Source organism: Oryx dammah, unplaced genomic scaffold (genome assembly GCF_014754425.2).
Source record: "Oryx dammah isolate SB20612 unplaced genomic scaffold, SCBI_Odam_1.1 HiC_scaffold_2, whole genome shotgun sequence".
Classification (NCBI taxonomy): Eukaryota; Metazoa; Chordata; class Mammalia; order Artiodactyla; family Bovidae; genus Oryx; species Oryx dammah.
In genome coordinates, this window is record NW_024070186.1 from 197,259,897 (window position 1) to 197,267,922 (window position 8,026).

The 8,026-nt window shown below is 48.3% G+C and overlaps 1 non-coding gene across 1 annotated transcript; it reads right to left on the minus strand.

The window, feature by feature from the left end:
• Positions 1-7,067: 7,067 nt before the first annotated feature.
• LOC120860212 lies at positions 7,068-7,174 on the minus strand. Its single transcript, XR_005720269.1, has one exon. It is a non-coding gene; the product is annotated as a U6 spliceosomal RNA (small nuclear RNA).
• Between the last annotated feature and the right edge of the window lie 852 nt (positions 7,175-8,026).

An 8,026-nucleotide genomic window follows, 5' to 3' on the forward strand; every position in this document is an offset into this window, starting at 1 on the left:
CGCCGGCGCGCGCCCCGGGCCTCGGCGCCCCCGCGGGGACCCCGGCCCGCTCCCGGGGCGCCGGCCGAGGCTGCGCGCCGCGCCTCCCCGACGGCCCGCGGGCCTTCGCCTCTGCTCCCCCGGGGTGGGCGGTTCGGGGGCTCTTGGAAGGGGGGAAGCCGACTCCTGGTTGGGGCGTCGAGGGGCGAGGGCTGCAGAAGCGGGAGGGCCTTTCCTGGGCTCGCGGTGCCCTCCGTGCCCCGCCTTCCCAGTTCAGTTCAGAAGAGCGCTGTAGACGGGGCAGGAAACCGGCCGCAAGTCTCTCCTTTTAGACTGTTTACTAGGAAACTTTCCAACATGTACAGCGTGGAGAAAAAGGGTAGGAACAGCGGGTCCCCGGGGCCCCTCCTCAGAACCGGAGCAGTGTGGGTGGGGCCGGTGCCATCGACCTGTACCGCTCCCTGTTCCCCCACCCCGGCGAGTTTCGGGCAAATCCCAGACACTGTATAGATTCTTTAGAAAAGGTTTGTTGACAGAGCTCAAAGACAAGCATCCGGTGGTTGGGTTTGCTCTCTCTCTCTTTTTTAATGGTGTTCTATCAAACTAAAAAGTAAAAACTCCTTAAGATGGTCACACATCCAGCCTGTGTGCGGATACCCTGCATTGCCACAGGACGGTTGGGTTCGTGTGAGGATGTAAGATAAATCCTCGCCTCACAGTCACTAAGACACCTCTCAGGCGGCGTCTCATCTCCAGGCGCTTCTGTCCCTTGCTTCCTTTTTGTGGATTGCTCTCTGTTTGGAGGGGGAGGGGGGAGTGTACAGTTGACCGCGTTTCCCCTCCTGGTTTCTGTTCTGTGTGAGCTTGTGCTGAAGGGCCCCGGAGGAACTCTGCAGAAAACTGATGACCAGGGGAACACAGTCTCCCCCGTGCCTAGACTAAGGTAATTTCCGTTTTTTTCCCCCTCATTTTGCCCCTTCACCTACCCGTTCCCCGGCCCACTTTGGGAAAACCAGATCACAGGTATGAGGAAAGTTGTCTCAAAACAGGTAGAGGGAGACTTGTCCCAGAATCCTCCCTGGAGACGCTGGGCTCTAAATTTAGCAGAGAACTGTAGAAACCCATTGGCACACATGTTTCACTTCACCCACGAGGACGCTCCGGGCCTTGAGGATGAGTGGCTCCAAGCCGGGCCCTGGCCCCCGGGGCTCCCCGCCTCCAGGCCCGCAGCAGTGGCCTCGCACCCGTGTCCCCACGTGATGGATTTGTTAGTAAAACCTCTCTTGTGGATAGAAATAGCTCTTTTAGGGTCCTGCCGGGAAGAGAGTCATTTGAATGATAAAACATGCCTCTCCTTTTCACCTCTTTCAAAAGCCTCTCTGTGAGTCAGAGCTCTGGCCCAGGACTTCATAAACTTTAAAGGCTAGGTGCCCAGTATGATTCAGGGGATTAACTGTGTTTAAAATTCTCCTCATCCTCTGGGGTAAAGTGCACCCCATTTTCTGTGTCACAGAGCTCGATTTTACTTCTGTGGCTTTTCGGACCTCTGAACCAAGCAGGTTATAAGATTTGGCTGATCGACTCCTGGTTTCTCTCGACTCGCAGAGAAACTGCTTAGAAACATAGAATCTTAAACTCTAAATCAGTGTATTAAGAGTCTTTTAGAAAACTCAGTTTTAGCTTTTCCCACTACATATAAACACTAAGTTTTACAAACTTCCTTATCAACAAGAAACAAAATTTGTTAAGCAGTATCCTGTTTTCGTTGTCAGTTTTTTTTTCTTTTCTAATTGTAGTTCCATATTAAACTCACTTCATCTGTTTTGACCATTTCAGTAAGTAGTTAGCAATTCATCTTTCACTCTAAAACCAGTAATTACCACTACCCCCTGCCCCATTTTTATTTGGACAGATCACTTTGTGAAGGGACTTTTTAAATAAATTGCTTTGTAGAGGCTCTAGTAGCAGATATTTGAATGATAACTCTTCAGAATAATATTTGTGTCTACAAATAGAGTTCATGTTAACAGGCTATTTTTAAAGCACTAGCTATGTGCTGGGCCTTCTCATATATGGCTTTTAATTTTCATAATGCTTCAAGTGGCATTGTCCATTTAGCCAGTGGGGAAATTGAAAACAGAGTTTGAAATCTACATGAAGTTAGGTACCTTGTTAACAGGTGACGGAGCTGGGAACTGAACCCTGTCTTTTTTAAATTAAACTTTTAATACTGAGATAATTGCAGCGTCCTGTCAATAATAGCTCCTGCATACCCTTTAACCAGCTCCCCCAAATGGTGAGATTTTGTAGAACCAGTACAATAATAGCACAGCCAAGAAACCGATGTTGAGAAAGTGAAGCTGCAGAACGTTCCCATCACAGTAAGTCATCCTCCTGTTGTCTTTTCTAGTCACTGCCACCCTTCACCCTCTCCGTGACCTGGCAACAACTGGTCTTTTCTCCAATTCTGTGATTTCATGATTTCAAGAATATGATATAAATGGAATCTTGCAAGATGTAACCTTTTGGAATTGTCTTTTATCACTCAGCATAATTCCCTAGAGTTGGTGTGTGTCCACAATTTATAGTCCCTGCCTTTTGATTGCTGTGAGTAAAGAACCCGCCTGCCAGTGCAGGAGACTCCGGAGATCCCGGTTCGATCCCTGGGTCAGAAAGCTCCCCTGGAGAAGGAAATGGCCACCCACTCCAGTATTCTTGCCTGGGAAGTCCCATGGGCAGAGGGGCCTGGTGGGCTGCAGTCCACGGGGTCAGACACGACGGAGCGCGCGTGCACTCACGGGGAGGATTCGCCCCCGTTCACTGCTTGACCGTCTGCCCTTTGGAGGGCATCTGGGTTGTTTCCAGTTTCTGCCTATTAGGAATAAATCTTCTGTGAACGTCGTGTACATGTGTTTTGTAAGCATAAATTTTCGTGTATCTGGGATGAATGCCCGAGAGTGCAGTTGCTCAGCTGTGTGGTAGTTGCGTGTTTCGTTTTATAAGAAACTGCCAAGCTGTGTCTGAAATGGCGGGAGTGTTTTCTTCCCCACCAGCAGTGGATGAGACAGTGATCCGGTTTTCCTGCGTCCTTGCCAGCATTTGGTGGTGGTGGTACTCCTTGGTTCCGCCTTGTAATAGGCTGTTGCACAGCCTATTGCTCCTTGTGATAGGTGTGGAAGCGCTGTATCACTGCCGTTTTGATTTGCATTTCCCTGACGCCTAGCGACGTTGAACACCTTTCCCGTGCTCATTTGGCCGCTGTATATTCTCTCTGGTGAAATGTCTCTTCGTGCTTCTTGTCGCCGTCGTCTAGTCGCTCACTTGTGTCCAGCTCTTTTGTGACCGGATGGACTGTAGCCTGCCAGGTTCCTCTGTCCGTGGGATTTCCCAGGCAGGAATCCTGAAATGGGCTACCATTTCCTCCTCCGGGGGTCTTTCCAACCCAGCGATTGAACCTGCATTTCTTGCACTGGTAGGCAGATTCTTTACTGCTGAGCCTCCGTTTTGTAATTAGGTTCCTTGTTTCTTTATGGTTGAGTTTTGAGAGTTCTTTATGTATTCTGGATACTGCCCCTTTGTGAACTATGTGGTTTGTAAAAAGTTTCTCCCAGTCCGTAGCTTGTCTTTTCATCCTTTTTAACAAAGTCTTTCACAGAGTGAAAGGGATCCCCTGGTGGCTCCGTCAGTGAAGAGTCTGTCTGCGATGCAGGAGACTTGGGTTCACTCGCTGGGTTGGGAAGATCCCCTGGAGGAGGAAATGGCAACCCACTCCAGTAGTCTTGTCTGGAGAGTTCCCTGGACAGAGGAGGAGCCTGGTGGGCTACAGTCCATGGGGTCTCCAAAAAGTCGGACATGCCTGACTGACTGACACTTTCACTTTTCACAGAGTAAAAGCTTTTAATTTTGATGATGTCCAGCTTATCAATTTTTCCCGTTTATGGATCATGCTTTTGGTGTCGTCTAAGAATTCTTTGCCCAATAACCCTAGGTCCCAAAGATTTTCTCCTTTTTTTTTTTTTAATTGTGTAGTTGTACGTTTTACTTTTAAGTCCCTGACCCATTTTGAGCTAATTTTTGTACAAGGTTGAGGTTTAGATTGAGGTTGTTTGGCTCTTTGTTCTTTTCTCTGTGGATGTCCAGTTGTTCCGGGATTGTCTGTTGAAAAGACTGTCTGTCCCTCCTCCACTGAGTTGCTTTTGCTCCCCTGGGAACAATCAAGTGGGCATTTTGTGTGGGTCTGTTCCTGGGTTTTCCATTCTGTTCCATTCATCTGTGTGGCGCCTCTTCTCCCAGGGTCATTCCATGCTGATGGCAGTAGCTATATAGAAGACGTAAGATCAAAGCGATTTCTCCCACCGCATTTTTTTCAAGATGGTTTGAGCTATTCTAGGATCTGTGCCTGTCCTATAATTTTAGAGTAAGCTTTCCTATGTCTGTTAAAAACAACAACAAAAAAACCTTGCTGTGATTTTGATCGCATTTGCATTAAACCATGTATCAGTCCGGGGAGAATTGACATGTCTCCTATATTGAGTTTTCCAGTTAATGAACATGTTCTGTCCTCATTTATTCAGTTGTCTTTGGTTTTTTCCATCAGTGTTTTGCGCTTATCGACAGACATGTCCTGTACAGGTTTTGTCACCTTCATGCTTGAGTTTTCCACTTTCTTTAGAGCCATCGCAATGCTCTGCTTGTGTTTTCAGTCTCCACGTGCTCGTTGTCAGTATACAGAGCAGGACTGATTCTGTGTCTCAACCGTGTGTCCCGTGACCTTGCTAAATACACTTAGTGGTTCTAAGAGCTTTTCTATAGGTTATTTGGGATTTTCCATGTAGAGAAACGTTGGGCTGGAAGAAGCACAAGCTGGAATCAAGATTGCCAGGAGAAATAGCAATAACCTCAGATGTGCAGATGACACCACCCTTATGGCAGAAAGTGAAGAGGAACTCAAAAGCCTCTTGATGAAAGTGAAAGTGGAGAGTGAAAAAGTTGGCTTAAAGCTCAACATTCAGAAAACGAAGATCATGGCATCTGGTCCCATCACTTCATGGGAAATAGATGGGGAAACAGTGGAAACAGTGTCAGACTTTATTTTGGGGGGGGCTCCAAAATCTCTGCAGATGGTGATTGCAGCCATGAAATAAAAAGACGCTTACTCCTTGGAAGAAAAGTTACGACCAACCTAGATAACATATTGAAAAGCAGAGACATTACTTTGCCAACAAAGGTCCATCTAGGCTATGGTTTTTCCATTAGTTATGTATGGATGTGAGAGTTGGACTGTGAAGAAAGCTGAGCACCGAAGAATTGATGCTTTTGAACTGTAGTGTTGGAGAAGACTCTTGAGAGTCCCTTGGACTGCAAGGAGATCCAACCAGTTCATTCTGAAGGAGATCAGTCCTGGGTGTTCCTTGGAAGGACTGATGCTGAAGCTGAAACTCCAGTACTTTGGCCACCTCATGTGACGAGCTGACTCATTGGAAAAGACTCTGATGCTGGGAGGGATTGGGGGCAGGAGGAGAAGGGGACGACTGAGGATGAGATGGCTGGATGGCATCACGGACTCGATGGACTCGAGTTTGGGTGAACTCCGAGATTTGTGATGCACAGGGAGGCCTGGCGTGCTGCGGTTCATGGGGTCGCAAAGAGTCGGACACGACTGAGCGACTGAACCGAACTGCAAGTTATCTGCAAATAGGGGTACTTATTTCTACTTTCCCTATAGGTAAGCCTTTCTTTCTTTTCCTTGCCTTACTGCAGTGGCTGGGACTTTGAGAGAGGTGAGGGCAGCCGTGGCTCCCGGTCCTTGCCGGGTCCTGGCGGTCTGTGTCTGCTCTGTGTCCCGTCGTCTCCTTTCTGGAGGCTTATCGCTTTACCAAGTTGTTTTCCCCCCAAAGAACCAGCTTTTTGTCATTGATTTTTCTTCTGTTTCCAACTTCATTGATTTCTGCTTTTTAGTATTTTTTCTCCTACTTCCTTTGATTTCATTTTGCTCTTTTTAAAGATTTTCTAGAGGTAGAGATTTATTTGAGACTGCTTCTCTCTGCTGACGGGAAGGTTTGCAGCGCTGTGCCTGCCTCCCTCAGCACTGCTTCAGCTGTGTCCACGTGGTCTGGTACGTGGTTTTTTAGTTTTTATCCAGTTCCGTGTGTATTTTTGTTCTTTTGGGGATTGCTTCTTCGGCCCACAGGTTGTTTAAAAGTGCGTTGCAGTTTCCAAGAGTTTGGAGATGTTCCCATCAGCTTTCTGTCCTTGATTTCTGTGACTCCATGACGGCCAGAGGATGTACCGTGGACGGTTTCAGCTCCTGTGAATTTGCTGAGGTTTGTTCTGTGACCCGGAACATGGGCTGTCTCGGTGTGTGCTCTGCGGGCGTGTGTCGGTGAATGACCCGCGGGTGCCTGGGAAAGCAGTGTGAGCTGCTTGGGGCTTTCCGCGTGTGCTAACTGCTCAGTTGGCTGAAGGCGGTGTTGAGCGCTGTGTGGTTGCTGGTGTTTCTCTTTAGTAGCTCTGTCCTTGCCAAGAGTGAGGTGTTCAGGTCGCCCACTGTCATTGTCCATTTCTCTTTCAGTTCCTGTTGGCTCTCGCGTTCTGTGTTCTGAGAGTGTGTTGTGTGGTGTGTAGACACTTAGGGTGGCTGTGTCCTCCTGATGGGCTGGTTGTCTTCTTGTGTAAGGCTCCTGTTTGGTCTCCAGTGGTCATCTTTGCTCTGCAGTCTGCTGCAGCAGCTGTTCTAACAGAGCCGCTCTCTTTCCTGGTGTGTGTTTGCCAGCCTTTGGCTTGTGTTGCTTGAACATGACTGACTCTTTGTGGCCCTGTGGACTGCAGCCCGCCAGCCTCCCGTGTGCATGGGGTTCTCCAGGCCAGAATACTGGAGTGGGTAGCCTTTCCCTTCTCCAGGGGATCTTCCCAACCCAGGGATCTAACCCAGGTCTCCCGCATCGCAGGTGGATTCTTTACCAGCCGAGCCACAAGGGAAGCCCAAGAATCCTGGAGTGGGGAGCCAGTCCCTTCTCCAGGGGGTCTTCCCAACCCAGGAATTGAACCAGGGTCTCCCGCATCGCAGGCAGGTTCCTTTTTTTTTTTTTTTAAATATGGAACGCTTCACGAATTTGCGTGTCATCCTTGCGCAGGGGCCATGCTAATCTTCTCTGTATCGTTCCAATTTTAGTATATGTGCTGCCAAAGCGAGCACGCGCAGGCGGGTTCCTTACCAGCTGAGCTTCCAGGGGAGCCCCGACCCTTTTCTATTTGGGTTTTGTTTCTGCTGTCTCTTGCCTTCCTGTGAGCTGTTTACATATGTTTTAGGTTTCCGTCTTGATTGACTTTGGAGTGTGTCGGTTTTGTGGTGGCGTCACTTTCTTGGTGGTTGCTCTAAGCTTACAGCAGGCATCTGTAGCTTACCTTAATCTACTGGACACTGTTCCACAGCTGTAAGTGAAGTGTGGGAACTTCATTCCCGTTTAGATCCCTCTGCCCTCCCACTTGTAGGATATCAGTGTTCTTAAGCGATTCTTGTACTTTGGGCACGTCATCAGATGGTTTCACTTCAGTCATCAAGTATGATTTAAGAAACTCGCGAGAAGCAGAGTCTGTCATATTTGCGGTTGTTCTTGACTGTTCCGTGTTCTTCCCTTGCTGAGGTCTCCCAAGCCTTCTCCTGTTCCCTCTTCTCTCTGTCTGGAGAGATCTCCTGTAGCCAATCTGTGAGCGTGGCTTTCCTGCAACAACGTCTCTCAGCTTTCTTTGTCCACGAACGTCTTTATTTCACCTTTAATCTTGAAGAACGTCTTTGCCAGCAGTTGGATTCACAGCTGACACTTATTTTCTCTCAGTACTTGAGAAATGTGCCACATTCTTCCGGCTTCCATGGTTTCAGACGAGAAGTCAAGCCTTTCGGGTTACTCTTCCCCTTGTCAGTACACACCTCACGACTCTCCAGACAGTTTTAAGATTTTCCCTTTGTCTCTGGTTTCCAGAAGTTTCACTATGATTTGTCTGGACATAGGGTTTCTTTCAGCTTATTGTATTTAGGCTACGCTCAGCT